The sequence below is a fragment of the Leucopleurus acutus genome (genome assembly GCF_964270905.1).
Source record: "Leucopleurus acutus genome assembly, chromosome: 2".
Lineage (NCBI taxonomy): Eukaryota > Metazoa > Chordata > Mammalia > Artiodactyla > Delphinidae > Leucopleurus > Leucopleurus acutus.
Genome location: NC_139143.1, coordinates 39803226 through 39825682, shown reverse-complemented (window position 1 = coordinate 39825682; position 22457 = coordinate 39803226). Strand labels below are relative to the sequence as shown.

Here is a 22457-nt window from a genome sequence, read left to right as displayed (position 1 = left end):
TTCATGGGACTCCTACATGGTGAGGAAAGTACATGAACTAGACAGATCTTTACGTGTCAGCATGGATGAACCTAGCAAAGATAACACTACATAAAGCAAATAACAAGAGAAAACATAGACTACTATATGCAGTTTAAGAATACTTAAAAATGTAGCCTACATAGAGAGACATCCATGCCAGTGATGGAGACCAAGTTCAGAAGAGTGGTTACCCAGGGTCAGCTGGGGAGTGGCTGTGTTTGGGAAAGTGGTCACACCAGGCTCTTCAACGGGAATGGTAATGTTTCACTTCACACACTGGCTGGAGGACAGAGGAGTGTCTGCGATCTTATAATGTGACCACGCTGCATGTAAAAGCCATTGCTGACCACATCTAGGGGATCTGATGCGCGGTAGCTGGTAGTGGGTGGAGGCATCCAGAAGGTGGTGGTAGAAGAGGAACGTTGTACACGTAATGCCTAAGGCCTGACCAGAGGACGACCACTGTTCTAGAAACTGGACACAAATCCAACTTCTACGGCCAATCTTAGAAGACAAACTGAGGCATATTTAAAATTTTAACACTTTATGTGAGCAAAAATAGATTCAACTCAGGCACCACAAAGCGGAAGAGGTGAGGAGCACTCCAGCCACAGGAGCTGCAGAGATGTTTATTTTAAAAGGGCAGAAGCAAAGCAAGGAAACGACTGATTTGCTATGGCTTTAACGCCTAGTTGGTGGTTTGTGACTGGGTGTCCTCAGCGGTGTTCGTCACCCTGGGGCGTTGACAGGCTTAGATTTTGGTTGGTTTACATAGGCAGCCGCATCACTAGAGCCACCGCAGGCTAACGGCCTCCTTGCAGGGTTAATTTACTAACACCAATTGTCTGAGTCCTTCCTCTCACTCAGTCACTTCACTTCCTACGCCTCAGTTTCTCTTCTGTAAAGTGGATATTCAGTAGGAAATTCTCTGTGGAGGTGTCAGTACAAAACAAAGTGATTATTAGTAACCACGATCATGTCCTGAATGCATGGAACACGTCAGCATTTGCCAACCACCGTGTCAAGTCAGCAGAAACTACAGAAATTAAGAGCTCTCCGCAGAAATTCACACATCCGTGCACCAGGTAACGGACCACAGGCAGACGTTCACTCAGCCTTTCATGTGTCCCTCAGAGAGTGCACGCTCTCGCCTGGGCGGGGCGAGCACAGACACTTATCGGGAGTTTACTTTTAAAATGAGTTGATACAACCATGTCTCACTTTTGTTTGGATGAGTCAGCAAACGGTTTTTGTTAATCCCAAATTCTCCACACCTCTTACCTTTCACGCTGCCCTGGTCTCGAAGCTCCCGCCCCTGCTCCTCAGGCCGCGTCCCCATAGGAGACGTACGTCGTGCGGGCAGACGTACGTCGTGCGGGCAGACGTCCTGTAGCCCCGCCCCCACGGGCCCGCCCGGAGGCTTAAACCGCAGCCCCGCTGTGCGGAGGGCCTTGATGCACGCGCCAACACCGGGCCGTGCGGGAGCTCCGGAGCGCGGCGTGGAGCGACCGGCCTAGCTGGAGCCCGTGGCCCTATGTCTTCTGGCTGCGACACGGGTCCTGCGCACGCTACGGGGCCGCAGCCGCCGGGCGGTGGGCGCCCGAGAGTCCGGAAGGCGAGCCGGGGCCCCCAGGCGGGTGTGGGCATCGTGTCCGCAGCCAGCGTCCCCGAGGCCGCGTCCGGGCCATGATCACTCGGTGAAGCTGTGCCGGGACAGCGCGGCCGACTCCTTCTTGCGCTCTGAGGACCTGTGCGCGCTGCAGGGCTCGGTGCCTCTGTCCTCCGTGCGCGCTTCCCTGCGGGAGGGCCTGCTGGACTTCAGGCCGACCGCCTCCGGGGGGCGCACTGGGCGCCGCTCCTGAGCACCCGCTGCCCCTGATCTGTATCCAGAGCTTCTTCCAGCCACGGCTTGTCGAGACAGGTTTGTACTTCCCGCTTCCAGTGGGCCTCGTGTGGGCGCTGAGAAGCGGGGTTTTAAATGCTGCAAGGTGGAGGGTGGGCCCTAGAACCGGTGCCCAGTGCCCGGGTGTGCGTGCACTAGACGGGGCGTGCGGCCTAGGACTCCTGCCAGATCGGTGACCCCGGCCGAGTGCCTTAAGGCTTCAAGGTCTCAGTGTTCTCATCTGTAGCATGGGCTTAACAGGACCGTCTGTGGCGGTTACAAGGATGCACTGTGTTAATGCTTCTAGACTCTACAAAGTAGAACACTTAGCACAGTTTGGAGCATCGTTAATTGTTGCACAGATGTTACCTGGTCTGTTGAATGACTTTGCCTGGTACACACCAAAGCGATTAGGAAATGGATATATCCCAGCTTCACTTCCTTTCCATTCAAACAGGGCTCAGGAAAAAAAAAATTTTTTTTCAATAGTTGTATCATATATAGTGGAAAGAGCACCGGTGTGAAGGCAGCTTAGGGTTTGAATTCCAGGACTTATGCTCTCTGTGGCCTGGGCAGGTTTCTTTTGCACTACATTCCCCACACTTGTAAAATGACATTAATAACCACTCTTTCTGTGGGTTCTTAGAATTAATTAAGCAGGTTATGTGTGTAAAGTAGCCTGGCACTTGAATGAGTGGTCAGAACCAAGGGCTGCTGGAGACGATGCTTCTGCCCTAGGTAAGCTCCCCTTCTACTGGGTGACAGGTAAACACAAGCACAGTAGTCAGTGCTCTGGAAGAAGTGAGCTCTGGTGCTACAGAGCACAGACTCTCTTTTTTTCTTTAATTTTTATTCTATATTGGAGGATAGTTGATTTACAATATTGTGTTAGTTTCAGGTGTACAGTAAAGTGATTCAATTATACATATATCCATTCTTTTTCAGATTCTTTTCCCGTACAGTTTGTTACAGGATATGGAGTAGAGGTCCCTGTGCTATGCAGTAGGTCCTTGTTGATTATTTTATATATAGTCGTGTGTATATGTTAATGCCAAACTCCTAATGTATCCCTCCCCGCCATCTTTCCCCTTTGCAGAGCACAGAAACTTGGAAGGGAAAGTTCAGGGTAGGCTTCTTGGAGGAAGTGCCATCCTTTCTAAGGATATGTAGAAGCTCCTGGGGTGGCAGGAGAAAGCAGTGTGTGTTGAAGTTTGAGAAATGTAAGAAAATATGGCAAAACTAATGTGCAGGACTGGAACTCAGGGTTTGGGAAAGAAGTGAGAGTTGATACTGAAAACTTAGTGGGGCCCAACAGAAAGGCGCCTTGTTTGTCTTGTCAGAAGTTTGGATGTTTATCCTGAAGGCTGCGGGAAACACCATAGAACAGTGAAATGGAATTCTGGTTTAGAGGCTCACTTGGACCTCCATGTGGAAGGCAGTTGATTGGGTGCAGGGTGAATTGGAATCTAAGGGTCCCACTTAAGTTATAAAAGGTGGGACCGGGTTTTGCAGATCTGAGAGGGAATGGGTGAGGCCTGGTGACCAGTTAGAAAAGGGAGGGCAGCAAGCGTGGGTGACAGTTTACAGCTGCATCTTTTTGTGAGATACAGAGCACAGTAGAAAGGAATTGGGGGTGGCGAGAGGATCTTACTTCATCTTCAGTGCTTTAGAGGGGCGTGGTAGACAGGTCTGGGCCCAAGGTACAGATCTGGGCTTTTTGGGAGGACAGGTGTTTGAAGGCATGGTAGAGACTTAGGTTATCCACAAGAATATCCAAAGAATCATAGGTCTGAGAGTTTTTTAAGTGGGTATATTTGAGGATGGTTATAAGCTGCAGGAAAGTAGCCAGCAGAGGAAGGGTGTAAAGATCTAGGAGAGGAAGTGATTGTTCATTTGTTTTTGAAAAGTTGAACACTTATCGTGTGCCTGGCCCTTTTCTAGGATCTGGGGTTCACACCATCTGTTATCTCTTCTGCAAGGATAGTTCAACTCATCCCCTGGTGAAGAGAAGTCAGATTATTCTTTGCATCCCATTCAGGTATAAGAACTGTTCTGTACCTCTGAAGGGACTTTACTTAACCAGAGTAATAAGTTAGAAATCAAAAGAAACTATAGTTGGAAGGGACCTGAAAGGCCACGGTACTTAATTTTGCCTAATATTTTACATTGAATGTAAGAAAAATTTATTGTAGAACCCATTCTCTTCAGAGTTCCTTCACTGAACTTTCTTTATGTCTTGCATCCAGTGGGTCTAGCTTGTAGATTTTGGCTTCCTCCTAAATTTGCTTCTTCATCCATATTACATTTTTCCCAGACTGTGGCAGAAACTCCTGGGTGGTTTCGCGGCCCCTGGGTTCAGTTCCTCTAAGTTCATCTGCCTACTCAGGTTAAGTGATCTTCTACCATAAAAAGATATGCCTAAAATAATGCTGCTAATGGCTTGCCCACACAGAGTTAGTGCATACTAGCCGCCCAGCGTGTGCTCTGCCCAGAGGCGTGTAGTCTGAACTACGTTCGGCCAGGCCTCATGGGGCTCTTTGGCCCTGAGGAAGCGGAGCTTTCTGTGGTCACTCCCTTTATCTAATTGGTCCTTCAGCAGCGTGGCTCCTTTTTCTAATCAGCGGAGGCACCCTTACTCAGCCAGTGGTAACGCCAGGCCTCATCACCTGTGGGATACAAGCCATGCTCTCTCCCAGGCTTGCTTCGGCCAACATCTCTATTTTCCTTTCTGTCTCTTCTCACACTTGGACCCCTAGCCTTTAGTCATCCCCACCTGCAGTATTTACTGTGCCCAGCAGGTGTCAGGCTTGAGTATCTTTTCACAGATGTTCCCTCTGCAGTTAATGCACCTCCTACTCCAGCTCTGCATAGCCTCATCTTTCTAGATTGTACTTCAGGGTTATCATGAAGCTGTCACTTAGATATAACTTTTTGCCTCCATAGGAACCTCTGTGCCTAAAGCTTACGTTTATTTATCTCATGTGATTGAAATTTTAAGTCTATACATCTTCCTCCTTAATGAAGGCTTTAAGGGCAGGAGTCGTTTCTAATCCTTAGCACAGAGCAGATGCTTTTCTTTTATTTAGATGCTTTTTAATGATGATAAAATGTATGGTTTAAGTCACTCATTTTACAATAATTTTGCTTTAGGTTGTGACAGAAATAAAGTTTACAGAAGTCGTGTTCCTGCAATAAGAAATAAAGATGTGACCTCCAGCTGTGTAAAGCTCTTAAATGCTGTGTAAGTGCGTCGGGTGCGCTAAGGAGCCTGGAGCTAAGTGGGCTAGTTGTGAGAGAGAGAGACTTAACTATGTTAACAAAGGTAAGCCTTCATTGTGTCCTGCCAACATTTGGTAGTTGCTTTTGGGGCAAACTAAACCAATAAAAGTTTAAACTGTTCCTCCCCATTAAAGGGATTGAATAATTGGCTTCTTTGGTGCACCTGTGTCTTGTGAATTGTCCAGTTGGAGATGGAGGTTTAGAAAGTGAGTTTCAACCTTGTTTAAGTCTCTTCCCATTAGACTGGTCTCGTGATTTCCTACACACCATGTCTGTCTACCTTTTCCTGTCTACCTTTTCTTGGTGTTGTTCATACCTGGATTGTCTCCTGTACCTGCTCAAACCTTGGTCCATTCTCATTTGTACCATGGAAGTTTGTCATGCTGGATACTGTCAGAATTAATCTTACTTAAGTTTGTGTTAAGCCACAAACCACATGTTTCGTATATTTTTTGTTTTTTCTGTTTGTTTATATTTTTATGGTTTCTCTTCAAGAAATATTATGGGAAGGGAAATAGCAAGATGTAAGAGCAAAAAAGTCATCATTCTCTTTAAATTGTTAGAACATCTATCTGCAATCATAATTATAATGCACTGTGGTATGTGTTAAAATAGGAAATATATGTAACGTCCTGTAGGAGCAGCAAACTCAGTGGTGTTGGTGAGGGTGTGTCATGGAAGTAATCACAAAGCAGGTGACTGTTGGTTGGGGTCCTGAAACATTAGTGTGTGTTCCCTGTGTCCAGTAGTGGTCTGGAGGGGTCAGGAAGCCTGCCTTTCAATTTGAGGGAACAGAGGTTTTGAGGTCCTCCCTCTTCTATTGCTCTAGTATACTGCATAGCAGCTAATAAAATACTGGGTTTATAGTTGACATTTAAATCGCTGATTGCTCATCAAGATTGGCATGTATCATTGGAAATGAAAATCAGAGGAGTCTTATGCTCTTTAGGTTTTTCTTTTTTTTCCTTTGTCTCAAAAGTATGTAGTACTTTGCTGAGTGGTTGGGAAGAAAGTTTGCAGTATTCAGTGTATTCAGTTTTAGTACCTAAATAGAATAGAACTCTTGCTGTAAACTGGAATAACTTTGTTACTGACAAGTTTTAGAATGCATCAGTTCATCAATTACCTGTTTGGGAAGATTGTAGTTAATGATTTTAAGAATGTGGCTGTAAACCTCCAATTGACTCAAGAAAAGCAAATAAGTCAAGATTGACAAATGTATAGGCTCTTCATCTTACTGTGTGTGTGGTTTTTTTTTTTCCTTTTAGTTACTTGTCAAGGTATAATAAAGAACTCTATCACGCTTAAGACAGTAAACTTCACGGGGTATAATTTGACATGGCAGGGAGAAGATTACATGGCCAAGATCTTAAAGGTGATTTTATGTTTAAACTTTCATGAAAACATGTGAGTGAAGCACATTAACATATTGATACAGATGGCAGTTAATTTTTGTCTTTTAATACATGTGAGTGCAGCTTCTGTTTTGTTGAAAGAATCTGACCAAATGGTAATGTGAATTGCTGTTGCATAAAGTATAGTGTTGAATCCCCAGTCTTTGCACTTGAGTTTAACAACTCTGTGGTTTTCTATCTTCTTCCTGAGACACTATCTCAGGTCCATCCTCGTCACACAGAGTGGTAAATTAGAGAATGATTAATATCACCATTTACAGAAGTGAGACTGAAATCTCAACCATCTTGAACATAGGAACTGAAGGGGCCTCTCAGCAGTTCAGAGAGTTATTACCAAGCCAGTCGGCTGAATTCTGCTCAGTTTTCTCCGTAGCAGAGCCCTCCAGGTCCTTGTTTTGAGCTTATTTATTTTTATACACAATTCTGTGTGGTTACTGTACATAATACTAAATAGTTGTATTAACTGGGTTTAACTGGTGATGTATTTACATCAAGATCTAACTTCGTTTTGTTGATATCTTTTTAGGGGCTTGCCATTCATCAAAGCTCGTGATGTATGTAATCAGTTGCTGGTGTGTAGCTATCATATTTATGATATGTAGGGCTTGAATTGGGAGAGGTGGATGGTCATTCTTATTGCTTTTTAAACTGACAGAGCCTTACAAGAAGCATTTCCCTCTCTGAAATAAATCTGTGTAGAACTTGTCTGGTCGCTCTCCCAATGCAACTGTGTAGTTGTGTGGGTTTGGCACACAACTGGCAGCCTTGTGGTTGTCTGTAAACAAGGAAGCCTGTTCTCCAGTCCGCACATCAGCTGTTACCCAGTGAAATGAACTTGACTGCCATTTCTGACCCCTCACGTGGAGCTGTCATACTCAAGAATGTTCATATGTTTTCAAGAAACGTTGTCTGCGGGCTATATGTACAAATTCCTGATCTAAAAGCCAATATAAAGCAACATCTACCAAACCTCTGCTCTCTCACCAAGGCCACACACATTCCCTTGCTTCTGGCCTCATGGCAAGCTAATACTGTCAGTATCAGATTCTCCTTCCCAGTGGTTCTGGGAGACTGCATAGTTGCTCTGTGAAAGGCACCACTGCTGAGGTTGAGAGAAGAGCATCTTGGGTGTCAGTCCTGCCCTTGCATGCCCAGAGAGAGAGGTGTGCGCCTCGCTCTCCTGTTGGGATTTTCCTATGCTGCAGGCTTGCTGCTTGTTGTCAAAATGATGTCCTAGTTACTTGTCTTCTGCATAGTTACATAATCCCAGCACACTTCTTTATGATCTGTAGAATTTTGTGGGGTTGTGGCCAGGTCAGGTTTTAAATGTTTGGAAATGTCCAACTGAACAACATTGCAGTGGCAGTGAAGCTTGACAGGAGAATTGTATTACTGTTACCCTAGTTTTGGCTTAAGGGTGATGAGAAGATGAAATTTTTGATGGGTCAGTTTTAGTTATGTATGTGTATGTGATTTACTTTTTTAAATTCTAACATCTATTATACACAGCTTAGATATGTTGACTTTCTGATTATTCTTCTGATTCTATATCAGTCCCTTTACTGATGTATTTTCCTCTGAAAAACTACATTTTCTTCCAGACTGTTTTTGTCTGATAGTGAAAAATAAATTTTTCATTTGCAGTCTAAAGTTGATCTGAGAAAAAATGGTTACCTTGGATCTTCCCTTGGCTTCTGTGAAAGAAACTTAATAAAATAATATGGGCAATTCCCATTACTAATCCTAACTGTGTACAACAGAGGTCTGTACAGTAACATAGCAAAAATAAGTTACTTAGTCATTGCCTGTTTTAGACTAAGGAGCAGTGAGAGACATTTATAAATAATGATACCTCAGATCACTTTTGTTAAATGTCCTCTAATATTTGCATATTTGGTATCTGGCTTATGTTGTCTTTTATACAATCTTGTCTTCTTTCTTTGCACTTTAACAACTCTGTGGTTTCCTATCTCCTTCTTGTTACACTCAGGTCCATCAGAATTTCCTGTGACTGTGACAGTAGAGGGTCCTTCCTCTTCAGAAATCGAAGAGGTTGATGATTCCTCAGAAAGTGTTCGGGAAGAGCCAGAGAAAATCAGTTTGAAACAAGAAGCATTGCCGGTACAAAGGTATCACTTTAAAGCTATAGAGAAGATTATTTTTCAAACGGAAGGCTGATTGCAACACGGCACAGCTTGTGTGAGGGTTCTGTTTTCTCCTCCCATCTGCGTTGTATCTCCTTGACTGGTTAAGCTTAGACCAAGGTGAATGGGGGACATTTGAACTCTAAGAAATAAAAATCAAAACATGTCGTTAGTAATATATTTTCCTTTCTTTAGAACCTTAGTATATTAGATTTAGGGAGAATCTTAGTGATCATAAGATAAGGAAATTGAGTTCTGAATGAATGTAGTCAGCTGATTCAGTGCTCTTGTTTTACAGATGAGAAAATTGACAGTTCTAGTTGAACTGTCTTTTTATAAGAGGAAAATAGGGCCTCATTTTAAATAAAAGTAAAGTTGAAAAAAGTTTTGATGTTGATATTCTCCTTTCCTCAAATAAAAAATATCAAGAAGCTACATTCTATTACCAAATAAACCTGACCTCTAATGTCATTGCATACTTTTGTTTCTATGGACAGAAAAGAAAAATTGATTTTCATAAGAAATTTTTGCACCTAAAAAATAATACATTTATTTTATTTCAACTTTAATACAGAGCTGAACATTTCTAGTAAATAAAGGAACACCATTTGGGGGGGACCTTGTCTTTGTGCTACAAAGTCCATGTTTAATTTTTAAAAATTATTTAATATGATTTTCTTTTCATATGAAACATGAAACTTGACCGGTTTCAGAACTAATTATCCCATTATTATAGGACTATGGGAATTAACTCTTTGATTTTCAAAAGAGAAAGTCAGATTTTAATTTTTTTAATTAAAATTAATATAGAGAAATTTTAAGAAAAAACTTAGAAAATTATGAAATGTTAGAGTAGGAGAAATCTATATTTCATGTAGAGTTACCCCCTTTCATTTTATAAATGAGCACCTACAATTTGTAGCACGTAAGTGGTTTATTAGTAAATGGCAGAGTACAAGACCCTAGGGCATCTAACCCGCATTCTTTGTCATTTTAGATGTGTTGTATTCATTTCCTTCACGAGTAGACCAGGAGATTGTATTTCTAATAGCAATGATAGACACTGGGGAAGACCAAGAAGTTTACACACTGGGACCACAGAATAGCAGATTCAGAATGCACTGAGAACCCTTTCAGCTCTTCTCCGTTTTGACAAGACACTACAAGGATGGTATCAAAGTGTTTAATTATATAAGCCCACAACAATCAAGAGATTTCAACATAGTTTTGAAAGACAGAAGACAAGTGGAAGAGTGTGAAACCGAAGCAGTAGAACAGAGGAAAAGCATCATCTAGAATATGCACAGGGACCACCTGCAACTGAGGAGGATTCTGACCCCACCTGCAGAAGTAGCCCCATGCTCAGATGCGCATGTAGGAGAGAGGGTGGAGTTAGTTAAAAGTGTGACTGAAATAGGGGAGCTCATTGAAGGGTTGTGTTTGGAGGAACGGACTCCCAGCCCCGCCCTCACGCTCCTGAAATGAGATGCTTTCATTTTGAAAACAATGAAACTGGCGAGAATTAGGGCAGCTAGTGTGAGTTTTTACATCCTAGAAAATTGTGTTTAGGGGGGATCCTATTACAGTTACTCCCCGCTTTTTCCTGCATAAGAAACCAATCAGTCATTGACTTCAGGGAGCTTTCTGCGCTCATTCTTAAATAGAAAATAACTGTCATTTGCCTGATAGTTGAGTAAAGCTTACAACATGAGAGGGGGAAAAAGAGTGAAAACATATCCTGGTAGGACCAGGGACAATTTAGGGAACAAAATAATTTAAGAAAAAACCCTAATTAGTATCCTGAGAGAGGTTTAAAAAGAGCTAGCAACTATAAAATAAGACTAGGGTGTTAATTAAAAAGAGAATGGTCAGAAAGCAAGAGAGGTCTCTTGGAAATGAAAATATGGTTGCTGAAATAAATTCAGGAGGAATTTTAAAAATTTCTCATTATATAAAAAAGAAAGACACAATTGAAAATGTGATAGCAATATATTAGAGAGGCTGCATCTGGGAGATGCAACATGTTACTATTAGAAACTCCAGACCCAGAAAAAAAATGGAGGGAAGCTGTCAGGGGCAAGAAAATTCCCCACAGCTGAAAGTAGACATCAGGCCTCTGATTGAAAATAGTTACTCACGTTTTGAGCAAGATGAACAAGAATAGACTCACACCTAGGCACCCTTCATTATGAAACTTTAAAATACTGAAAAAATAAATTAACATAGAATAAAATACTGACAGGGTACATCCATTCCAGAGAAAAAAGTACTAGTCACCTAAAACAAAAAGTTAAAATCTGACTTTATCATACTTGTCATCAGCACCATGGATCCTGGAAGGCATTAGAAAGAAACCTCCAGAGTTTTTCAGGCACATAATTTTCACCCTAGGGGTTTGTATCCAGCCAAACTATCAGTCATAAGTGGAGGCTGAAGAAGATATTTTGTACACAAAGAAATTTGAAAAATTGACGTCCTGTGCTACACCTTAAGCTATTTATAGAAATAATCCAGCAAAATGAGGCAATAAACCAAGAAGGAAGGTAATAGGCGATTCAGTGCAGAGAGTAGCTAGTCTAGATTGGAGAGGCTTCTGTTGATTGTGTGATTGAGAGCTTAGAAACCCCTTGAGGCATATTGTACTTACTAGGTATTCGGCACTGTTGGAAGGGAGGAGGGAGAGGAAGAGGAGAAGGAACTTGAACTCCAGAGGATAAAAGGCTATACTGATATAAACATGAAGCAAACTAAGCTATGGTTGATTTTTAACCTACTATTGGTGAGGAAGAGAAGAATCCACTTAAACTTGACACTATAGATGTCCCCCTTTTCAGCGACACACGGGGCTAATGACCACCTATCTAATTTGTTGTCCACACCAGAACACTTCAGTAGTGTAAGGAGGCGCTCTAATGCTGTAACATCAGGACAACAGGTATAAACTGGAACAGCGGTTTGGGGTATGTGGTCACCCGGCACAAGGGCAGTGACACTGACACAGTATGGAACGAGGTGTAGTCTATACACAGAGACAGTACATCTGCAGTGGGCAATATTAATTTAATTGTAATAATGGCAATACTGTCTTGGTTTGCAGCTTTTATTGTCAACTTGCATGTAATAACAAATAACTAACCTAAACTATATTTAGTATGTATTTGTATTAACTTGGTATGTACTGAAATGTATTGTGTACTAGTATATACTTAGTATGTATATATTAGGCTTTAAGTGTTTTAGCATATATTAACTCATTTAATCCTCTGAATAGCCTTATGAGGTTGGTGCTAATATCATTACCACTTTTTTTTTTTTTTTTTTTTGGTACGCTGGCCTCTCACTGTTGTGGCCTCTCCCTTTGCGGAGAACAGGCTCCGAACGCACAGGCTCAGCGGCCATGGCTCACGGGCCCAGCCGCTCCGCGGCAAGTAGGATCTTCCTGGACCGGGGCACGAACCCGTGTCCCCTGCATCAGCAGGCGGACTCTCAACCACTGGGCCACCAGGGAAGCCCCATTCCCACTTCTGAGAAAAGGAAGCTAAGACAGGGAAGGAACTTGCCGAGGCTGTACCTAATTTAGGGTTGGATCGAGGCTTTGAGTTTAGGCTCTCCGCCTGTTCTATTAAACCTTACTCCCTACTGACTCTCAAATAACAGAAGACTTAACTGCACATAGAACAGAATATAAATTTCAACTTTGACAACGTAAAAGCTAGGTTTGGAAGGTAGACAGGAGGTAGAAAAAAGGGAAGATGGTATGAATGTCCTCATTTTAAAAAGCGTGACGTTGAGAGAGGTTATAGTTGATCAACAATGTAGGTTTTTAAGTATATCACTACAAGTCAAAGAGATCATGAGCAGTGGAATAACTAATGATGACATAACTTTACTGAGCAGTGTGGACATAGGAAGAGTGTAAAGGAAATAAACCCTTACTTAGTAAAATAGAAAGTGAACAGATAATGTCTCAAATTTAGTCAGAAAATAGTCATGTAAGAGTATTACTTGTAAATGGGGAAGAATTCAAAATAACAATAGTTGGACCTCCCTGATGGCGCAGTGGTTAACAATCTGCCTGCCAAGTCAGGGGACACGGGTTCGAGCCCTGGTCCAGGAAGATCCCACATGCCGCGGAGCAACGAAGCCCGTGCTGCACAACTACGGAGCCTGTGCTCTAGAGCCTGCAACACAACTACTGAGCCCACGTGCCACAACTACTGAAGCCCACGCTCCTAGATCCTGTGCTCCACGACAAGAGAAGCCACTGCAATGAAGAGTAGCCCCTGCTCACTGAAACTAGAGAAAGCCTGCACGCAGCAACAAAGACCCAACACAGCCAAAAATAAAAAAATAATAAAAAAATAACAATAGTTGACGTAAACCTCATACAAAAGGAAATCCAAACAGCCAGTAAACACAGAAAAGTGTACGACTTCATTAAGTAATAAGAGAAAAGTGAGTCAAAACCAATGAAACCAGATGCTAATCAGTTTGACAAATACATAAATAAAGTGTGGTACTATCAGGTATTGTAGACCTGGAGTACTATGGGAATCTTCTACCCTGTTCATACTGGAGTATAAATCGACACAACCACTTTGGAAAGCATTTAGCACTCTCCATCAACTGAAGGTATATAAATAGCCTGTGAGCCAGCAGCCCTCACCCCCGCCCTGTGTAAATGCACCAGAATAACCGGTACAGCAGGATTCCTGTCCATGATTTGCATTAGCACAAACTGAAAACAAACTAAATGTCCATTAAGAGTCAAAAATTTAATAAATTATGCGTATTCATACAGTGGGAAAACTATCAAGCAATAAAATTGAATGAACTAGAGCTACAGGCTGCAATGTGGATGAATTTTTTAAACCAATGTTGAGTGAAAGAAATAAGAAAAGACTTCATATACTATGATCCTCTACATAAAGTTAGATGTTGACAAAACTAAACTCTTTTGTTAGGGATGCATGCAGGTTAAAGGAAATGATTGTCAAGAAATGAGGATGGTGTTTAACTGGGAAGAGGGAAGGAGATTGTGATGAGAAAAGGATATGGGGGGCGGGTTTGAGATGCTGACAAGTATCAATACTTTCAGATTCCAGTAGTGGTTATGTAAGTATTCTCTTTTTATTTGTCACATTGAGAGTTTTGTCCTCTGCACTTCTCAGTACACATATCGTATTTTACAATTAAAAACCTGAGTAAAGAATCGGTCGCTTCTTGACTGCTGGATGTGGGAGTGGGATGAGACCATTTCATTTTAAGCCCTTCACTACTGTTTGCGTCCACATGTTATTCATTCAGCCTTAATTGGACATATGCTGTGTACCAAACACTCTTCTAATTTTATATGTGTTTTAACTCATGTAATCCTCACAAGAGCTCTGTGATGTGGGAGCTTATCTCCATTTTATAGATGAGGAAGTTGAGGCCTAGAGTTATAGAACTTGTCCAAGGTTATATAGCTAATGGGTAGTGCCAGGCCCATTTGCCTCAGAGTCTGAATTTTTACAATACAATCTAAAAGAGAAATTTAATTACTAATTATAAGCCAAAAAATTGCACATTAAAGAAGATGACAAGTTTTCATCTATCCAGTTAGAGAAAAACACACAGTCTGTCTTTCACACACCTACATCTTGTATTGGCAGGGATTTTCCTTATTAAGCAATTATTTATTGACCAGCTATTGTGCTGGCACAGGTGCTGGGGATAAACTTAATAAAATACACCCCCTATCTTCAAATAACTTGCACTCTAAGTGAGGAAGGAAGCCAACAGTTACAGTAGAGGTTATATACCAAGTGATACATCGCTGATGGCAGTGTAAAATCTCAGAAATCTTTTGGAAAGAAGTTTGGAGACAGGTACCTCAGAGCCTTAAAAATGTTCATTTGCTTTGACCTCAAACTCATTTTTATGGATTTATTGCAAGAACGTTATTCTCAATACAGAAAAAAGCCTTCATGCATAAAAACGGTTATTTTGTCTTATAATATTGAAAAGTTGGAAAGAATTTAAATGTGTAAAATGGTTAACCAGTAAACCCACTCAGTGGAATATTTTGTAGCCCACAAAAAAAAAAATCAAGGTTATGAATCCCCTGATTATATGAGAAATTATTGATTTCAATGTTAAATGGAGGAAAGGTGAACATAAACTTTGATATCCAATATGATGGGAGCTTTGTCCCAGAAAAATCACCCTAACCAGTGTACAGAAGGGAGGAAGGGAGAGCAGATGACAGGAAGGGAAATTATTCCAAAGCCTTATCATTAGTCTTACTTAAGTAATAGAATATCAAGTAATTTTACTTTCTAATTTTTTTGGTTCCATATTTCCATGTAAGGGATATGAATTATTAATACTTTGTAGTAGGAGGACACACTTTTTCACAAAAATTTAACACTGTTCTAATTCTCTCCACTAGAGGGAGAAACTATTCCAAGTAATTGCACTTTGATGTGCTATTTTGAACCTGTCAGGAAGTTTTACTCTACTTTCCTCTGACTGTGGTGAGGGTTTGTTTGTTTGCTTATTTGTTTAGAATTTCTTTGAAATTGGTTTTAGAAGATTTATTAAACCATTATATTGAAAGTAGAGGAATTTTTCCATTTTTTCCCTTTTTTCCCCATTGAAAACTTGGCTGGCTTTAGTAATGAAACATTAAAGAATTTGAAGTTCTTAGACTGTCAGTTTTTTAAACATGATCTGAATATAAAAATATATGTTCATTGAGCAAATTTTTGAAAAAATGAACAACTCATTGAAGGAAATAAAAGCCACCTCTGCATGTACACACACCTAATCTGCTCTTTTGTCTTAAAGAAGTATCAAAAATATTTTGTCTTGTCACTAAATACTCTTCTACATCAGAGAATTTGATTAAGCTTATGCATCATCTCCCAGGAAAAACGCACAGATGTATTTTGAATGTAGAACTCCTGAAGCCCATTCATTAACTCTGGTTGAGACCTGTTGTCATTCTTTTCTTAGTGGCTTCATAGCGCATTCCTTCAGACGGTGAGCTGTTTTTGTTTAAACCAATCCCAATTTGGAGGCTCTTAGCTTTCTTCTAGCGTTTGGTTATAAACAATCTTATGACATCATGTTGGTAGATAAATCTTTGCCCACATCTTTGATTTCCTTAGGGTAAACCCTTGATGTAGGAGTGTTGTTAGGTACCAAAAGCTACTCTCCAGAAAGTGATACCAGCTCCTCTCCCAATGATGGCGTATAATAGAGTTCCTCATTCTTTAAGTGATTGTTCAAAGCAGCTAAAATGTATAAATATACCGTACTGTTTTCGTAAGTGTAGGTATTCTGATTGTTTATCGCTGCATAGGAAACCACCCTGAAACAGTGGCCTAAAACAATGAAAATCGTTTATTTTGTTCACAAACCTGTAAGTTGAGTAGAATATTAATTCTTTTACTACACTCTTACTGACTGAAAACAATACCTGTTTAACTAGCTAACAGCTCTGTAGGTCAGAAGTCCAGGCACAGCGTGACTGGGTTTCCTGCTCAGATACACACGGGAACATGTGGGTTCCCTCCTGAGAGTGTTAAAGCACGTGAAATTTAAGTGTAAGACATTGAGCCCCAAACGTTGGATGTTCACCATAGTTTGTGTGGGTCACAGAGCTGAAATCAAGATTTCAGTCTGGCTGTGTTAGCATCCAGAGGCTCTGGGAAAGAATGCCTCCAAGCTTCTTTGGCTTGTTGGCATAATTCAGATTCTGCAGTTGCAGGACAGAGGTCCCCATTTCCTTGCTGGCTGTCATTCGGGGGACAGTCTCAGGTCCTAGAGGCCTCTCACTTGCCTTCCCTGCCACAGCATTGGACTTCTTCAGAGCCAGCAATGGAGAGCCTCCCTCTTGTCCCTTTTGTACTTCAATTCGGGAAGAGTTCAGGTCCTTTTCATGGGGTGCCTGAGCAGGCCACATCCACCTAGAATAATCTCCCTATCTTAAAAAATCAACTGATTTTGAACCTTAATTCCGTCTGCAAAATCCCTTCACTGCAGCACCTAGATTTAGAGTTTGATTGGATAAGTGGAAGGTTTGTGTACTTCAGTAAGCAGGAGTCTTAGGGGCTCTGTTAGAATTCTGCCTAATGCAAGCAGTGTCCCCACTTCACAGACCGAAGTGTCTTATTTCCTGAAACTCCTAAGGGAGTTTATCAGTGTTCATTTTATTTCAGTGACCTTGGTGAATGGGAAGACTACCACCTCCGTGAGCAGGAATGGCACCCAGCTTCCTGAGTCCACAGTGTGGCTCTGCTACTTAGTGGTGTGACCTTGGCTGTGCTGCTCTACTTACTCTACTTCTCTGCCTCTGTTTCCCTCATCTGTAAAATAACATGGAGTTAGTGATCGTTTTTTCCTCGTAGGGTTTTTTATTTTATTTATTTATTTTTGGCTGCGTTGGGTCTTCGTTGTTGCTCGCGGGATTTCTCCAGTTGCGTCGAGCAGGGGGTTACTCTTCGTTGCGGTGCGGTGGCTTCTCTTATTGCGGAGCACGGGCTCTAGGCACACAGGCTTCAGTAGTTGTGGCACATGGGTTCTAGAGCGTAGGCTCAGTAGTCGTGGCACACGGGCTTAGTTGCTCCGTGGCATGTGGGTTCTTCCCGGACTAGGGCTCGAACCTGTGTCCCCTGCACTGGCAGGCGGATTCTTAACCACTGTGCCAGCAGGGAAGCCCCCTCTTAGGGTTTTGATGATTAGATTATCTAATACCCAGGGAACTCCAGGAACAGTGCTTGACTGTAAATTGCTTTAAAAGTGATTACTTTTTAAAAACATGCTTTTGAATCTGCAATTATGTAATTCAGGTATGTTAAGCATGTTCATTAATAGGACTTCCTGCTATAAAGAGACCCACAAATAAAAATAGAATTTTTCTTTCTTGGTCTTAACTTCTTATTTCTGACTTACTATGTTATACGCATATGCCTTTTATGGTGGGCTGCCACAAATTTATGTCGGAAAGAGTGGAATTTAAATAAATCTTACCTATGCTAATTAGATAGATTTTGATAATTCATTTCACTAGCATGGTATGATATTACCAGTAGCAGACTAAAATCTGAGTTCACTTCTGGCTCTGCCCCTAAATCCTGATGAGACCAATAGCTGGAAAGGCTTTGGGATATTATACTATGAATTAGTTATAATATTGACTCTGTTTGTTTAGGATAACCTGGAGGAATGCCTAAAGCAATTAAAGGAGGAAAGAGTAATGAGACTGAAGGCTGATAAACGAGTCAGTGAGGTAAACAGATTTCTTATTCTGCTTTAGAGAGTGTTTTGGTTTTATTTTGATTTGATTTTAAGCCATATACACATAATTTGTAAGCTTTAAAACTGTAATATGTTGCAAATTGGTTGTGTCATATGGACTTTTGCATTTACTGGTATTTAGTGATCATATGATCTATATTCCAGAAAGCATGTTTTTAAAAATGGGAAAATCTGGTTTTGTGTGTGTGTGTGTGTGTGCGCGCGCGCATGCGTGCTTTTATATGACATTAGCTTATTTCCTGTTCATGATTCTTTGATTCAAGAAGGCACTTTTTGTGCATATACTGTATATACAGCAACATAAAAGACACGATGAGACTCTCCTGGCAATGAATTAGAAAAGTGAATCATTTAAATAAATTTAAGATATTGGAAAACTTCTAAGAATGCAATGAAAGATAAAAATATATACTATGAGAATTACATTAGGGAATGTGCATGAAAGCAGGGCATAATCTAAAAAGTTCTATCCAAATATAATTTATCACAGGGTGAGTGTAGGGAGGAATTTTTGAAAGTGCATCCATTGGATTGGCGGACACTCATTCAATAAATGTTGAGCACCTGCTCATGTAAGGCAAAAGGGGCATCATGAACATTAATGGCCTTTCTGAGAAATACTAGAGTTGAGCTTACAGGGGGTTTTAAGTGCATAGATGATGAGCGGAAGGGGAAGAGTGCACGGGGGGAATATTTTCAAGAAGCCAAAGAAAATATTGGTGATTGTACATTTAATAAATTGGGTTGGGTATGATTTAGGACTTTTAAATGTAAGCATTAGATATTTTGCTCACTAAAGTTAATCCTTAACATTCAGCAGAGATGTAATATGTTTTATTCAAATCAGATTCTATATTTCATTTTCTAATTTAAGAGAAACTTAAAGCAGGTAATTTTCTAATGTGGAATGAGGCTCCATTATGAATTGAACTAGTTAGAAATGTGATCTTTTGTGAAAGATCATTAATAAAATGGTAACTTTGGTTTATTTATATACCACCTAAGTGTTATATAGGAAACTTTGTTGAGTGCCTGTGGGTTTTGGTTACTATGTGATACGGTCTCTGTCTTTACTGGTGGAGAATTAGGTTAATTACAAATTAATTACAGTTTGAGTGTTTTAGTTTTGTTCCTTGAAAATAGGCAAGACTACTTCTGATGACAATGAGAAAAAATCATGTCAGACATTTTTAGTCTTCTTTTATAGCTGGAACATGAAAATGCCCACTTAAGAAATATGAATTTCTCTTTGTCTGCAGCCCTTCATGCCCACTCATTGACAAGCATGATCCTGGATGATGCAGGTGTTTTGGGCAGCATTGAGAATTCTTTTCAGAAGTTCCATGCTTTCTTGGATCTCCTTAAAGTTGCTGGGTTAGTTCATTTCTCTTCATGGCATTCTTCTCTTTGCGACTATAATGGTAGTTTGCTGAGGAACTGGAGCAATTTTCATCACTTCCGTGGCCATATTTAGTGTAATTATAGGTAATATAGTTGACTTTTTAAAATAAGGAGTTAAATTTGTTAATAAATGCAAATAGGGAAGCCTGCTTTGATAGAGTGGGGAGCTCATTATAAAAGAGTAACCTGTAAATAGAGTAATTAGTAGGTGTAGTTTCTTGTAAGACTAAATTGAAGGCAGTTTTCATTGAAAATATTCGGGAATGCATAAGAATTTTCCTATCTTTCACTTATTTTGCTTGTTTGATAAGTTTGAATTAAAGTTATTTTTGCCTTAGACATAAAAATTATTATTAATCTGCAGGGGAGATATAGGTCCGTGGTTTTCAACTGGGAGCAATTTTGCTGGAAGAGGGAAGTGGAGACTGATAGTTGATGGAGTGGTGTTTTGTCAGTGAATGAATTGGTGTTGGTGTTGGGAAGGAAGGAACAAATACATTCTTGGAAACTGGAGGAAAGGTGGTAAAGAAGTGTGGGAATAGAGGTGTGACTGGCAGTGGATGACATGCATGGTACATGTTGAAGCTGCTAGTGAGACAGTGGGATGTGTCTTAGAGGATGAATCTGGAAAGGGCTGAGATTTTGGGGGAGAGAGAGGCTTGTAGTCTGGAGTAGGATGTTGGCTTTTAAGATTTTAGAAGTATTTCATGATTGTAGGTCTGGGGAAATCTAAACTGCTCTTATGTGATTATAATAACCTTTGTCTTTTCTCCTTTTCTCCTCTGGTCCAGGCTTGGGCAGCTGGCCACAATGGCTGGTATAGATCAGTCAGATTTTCATTTACTAGGTCGTCCCCAGATGAATTCTACTGTTAGTAGTCCACGTAAAGAAGAAAAGAAGGGACTTGAAGAAGAAAAATCAGAATCAAAACAGGGTGCCCCAGGACAAATGCAAAATATCCAAGTAAGTGGACAGAACAGCACTTAATGATTCTAAGAGTGATTAGCAAAAAGGAAATGACCAAGTCAGGGGGAAAACAATAATGATCAGTCTCTAATAGTTCACATGCTCAGGAGCTAGAAGACTCTGGAATCCTTTCCAAATCTGAGATTAGTAAATGTGTGCCCATTTCATGATACTGTATTGTTGTAAATAAGGAGACTGGAAGTTCTTTCGAAAATTTATGAGTTAAAGCAAACTATCCTTATTAGAGAAAATATTCCAGATTTTAAATTATATAAATGTCTATTCTATTCATATTTTACGTAGGTTTCCATTTGTATGCAGTCAGCTTACAATGAAGGTACACATACTGATATAATTTTTAAAATAAGTAATCCAGACATAGCTAATAGGTAACATATCATAGTGAATCACCTGGTTATGGAAATGGGAGGGGAAACCTGTCAGCTTTTCCTCTAGCCTTGCTTGGAGCCCCCATCAGCCAATCTCAGACTGGTCTTGGGAACTGACAGCTTGAGAACACAGTCTGGTCACAAACTATATACTGTTTGCATGTGCCTGGAGGATAGAAAAGAAATTAATTATCTTACAGAATAGGGTTTTATTTTTAGTGAGGGAAAGGAAATGGGTAATAAGTACCCCAGTCACCAAAGTCTGAAAATGTAGCGGACATAGTCTTGGATATAGCTAGGTTAAGCTAAGAATCACTTGGCAAGATATAATTAGAAAAAAACTGGCTCTGAAATCTTCTGAATATTGACTGTGTTAATAATAAGATCACAGAGTAACATTGAAGTTTTGAGCTCTACTTTTTAATGGTTGGCTCTGTTCATCACTGAATTTTTGTCTTGTCTTTTGTTTTTCCGTCCAATTTCAGAAAATTACAGGTGACGCTAGGATTCCTTTGCCTCTTGACTCCTTCCATATCCCAGTGTCTACTCAGGAGGCCTTAGAAACTTCCAAAGACAACCTGGGGTCCCAGTCACAGAGCAGCGGCAGGAGTCTTTTGAAGATTCATTGCTAGAACATGTTCGCCCTTCAGCAGACGTCATTTCTGGAACTGGAAGTCAAAGAAAAGAAGAGGAATTATCTAGAAATAGCAGGTCTTCAGAGAAAATGAGCAAAGCAGGTGAATATACCAAAAAATACTCTGCTAGGAAACAACCTGGGAAGGACCTGCATTCCTGCTCTGACTCACCTGTAAAGCAGAAAAGCAAAGGAATTGGGCAAAATAATTCTTCGGTTAATAAACCAATTAAAAGTGAGTCTTCAAAAAAACATTTCTGTTAAGAAAGAGAGTAGAATAGTGACTTTCATCAAAGACAACTAAAAGTAAACTCAATCTACTAGAACATTCTGAAAGTGATACTCCTGGATCTGATTGTGAATTTCAAGAAAGCATCCATACTCTATCATGCCTAACATAGGTCTAAATCTTTTAAAATTATGTTTTTGCCTTCACATTTTAATAAATTACTTATGTTTTTATTATAGCATATGGTGGTTTCAGTTACTTGACTGGAAGCCATTAGAGAAAGATTTATCTATACTTTTTTATTATAATGAAAGTTTTGGTGTACTTTTCCTTGTGACACTTTGCACCGTTCATTCAGCTAGTGTTTACTGAGGGCTTCATATGTACAGTACTTTTCTGGGTGCTATTGCTTTCAGCAGTGAACAAAATAAAGCCTTTATTCTCCTGGAACGAGCACTCTGTGTTGGGAGAAAATATAAACAACAAAGCAGGGTAAGGGTTAAAAAGAGATGGGAATAATAAATGGAATAGTTTTACCATTTGGTTAAATGTCAAACTATTATAAATCACATGGCCAGAAGCCATTAAGGTATTTTAATTCACAATAACCAGAGAGCCTCAAACATTTACCAAGGCACTTAACCGTGTTTATGGATTACAGCAACGCTCTGAGGTAGGGAACTGTTACCATCCTCGTCTATAGATGAGGAGTCTGAGGAGACATTATGTGAGTTGCCCAGAATTACACAGCTGTAAGTAAGTGGAAAGCTGCGATGTGACCCGAACCCATG

General features: G+C 40.5%; 1 protein-coding gene and 1 pseudogene across 2 annotated transcripts in view; one reads left to right on the top strand and one right to left on the bottom strand.

Moving 5' to 3' along the window:
* The window catches only part of LOC309958283 (UDP-N-acetylglucosamine--peptide N-acetylglucosaminyltransferase 110 kDa subunit-like), a 267922-nt gene that overhangs the window by 32141 nt on the left and 213324 nt on the right, over positions 1–22457 (bottom strand). The gene's annotated exons all lie outside the window — the stretch shown is intronic.
* LOC309973776 (centrosomal protein of 78 kDa-like) lies at positions 1556–21838 on the top strand (annotated as a pseudogene). Its single transcript has 11 exons — positions 1556–1636; positions 1680–1942; positions 5054–5225; positions 5317–5388; positions 6451–6567; positions 8588–8718; positions 17941–18018; positions 19255–19421; positions 20240–20411; positions 20718–20781; positions 21289–21838. The product of its transcript is annotated as a centrosomal protein of 78 kDa-like (transcript).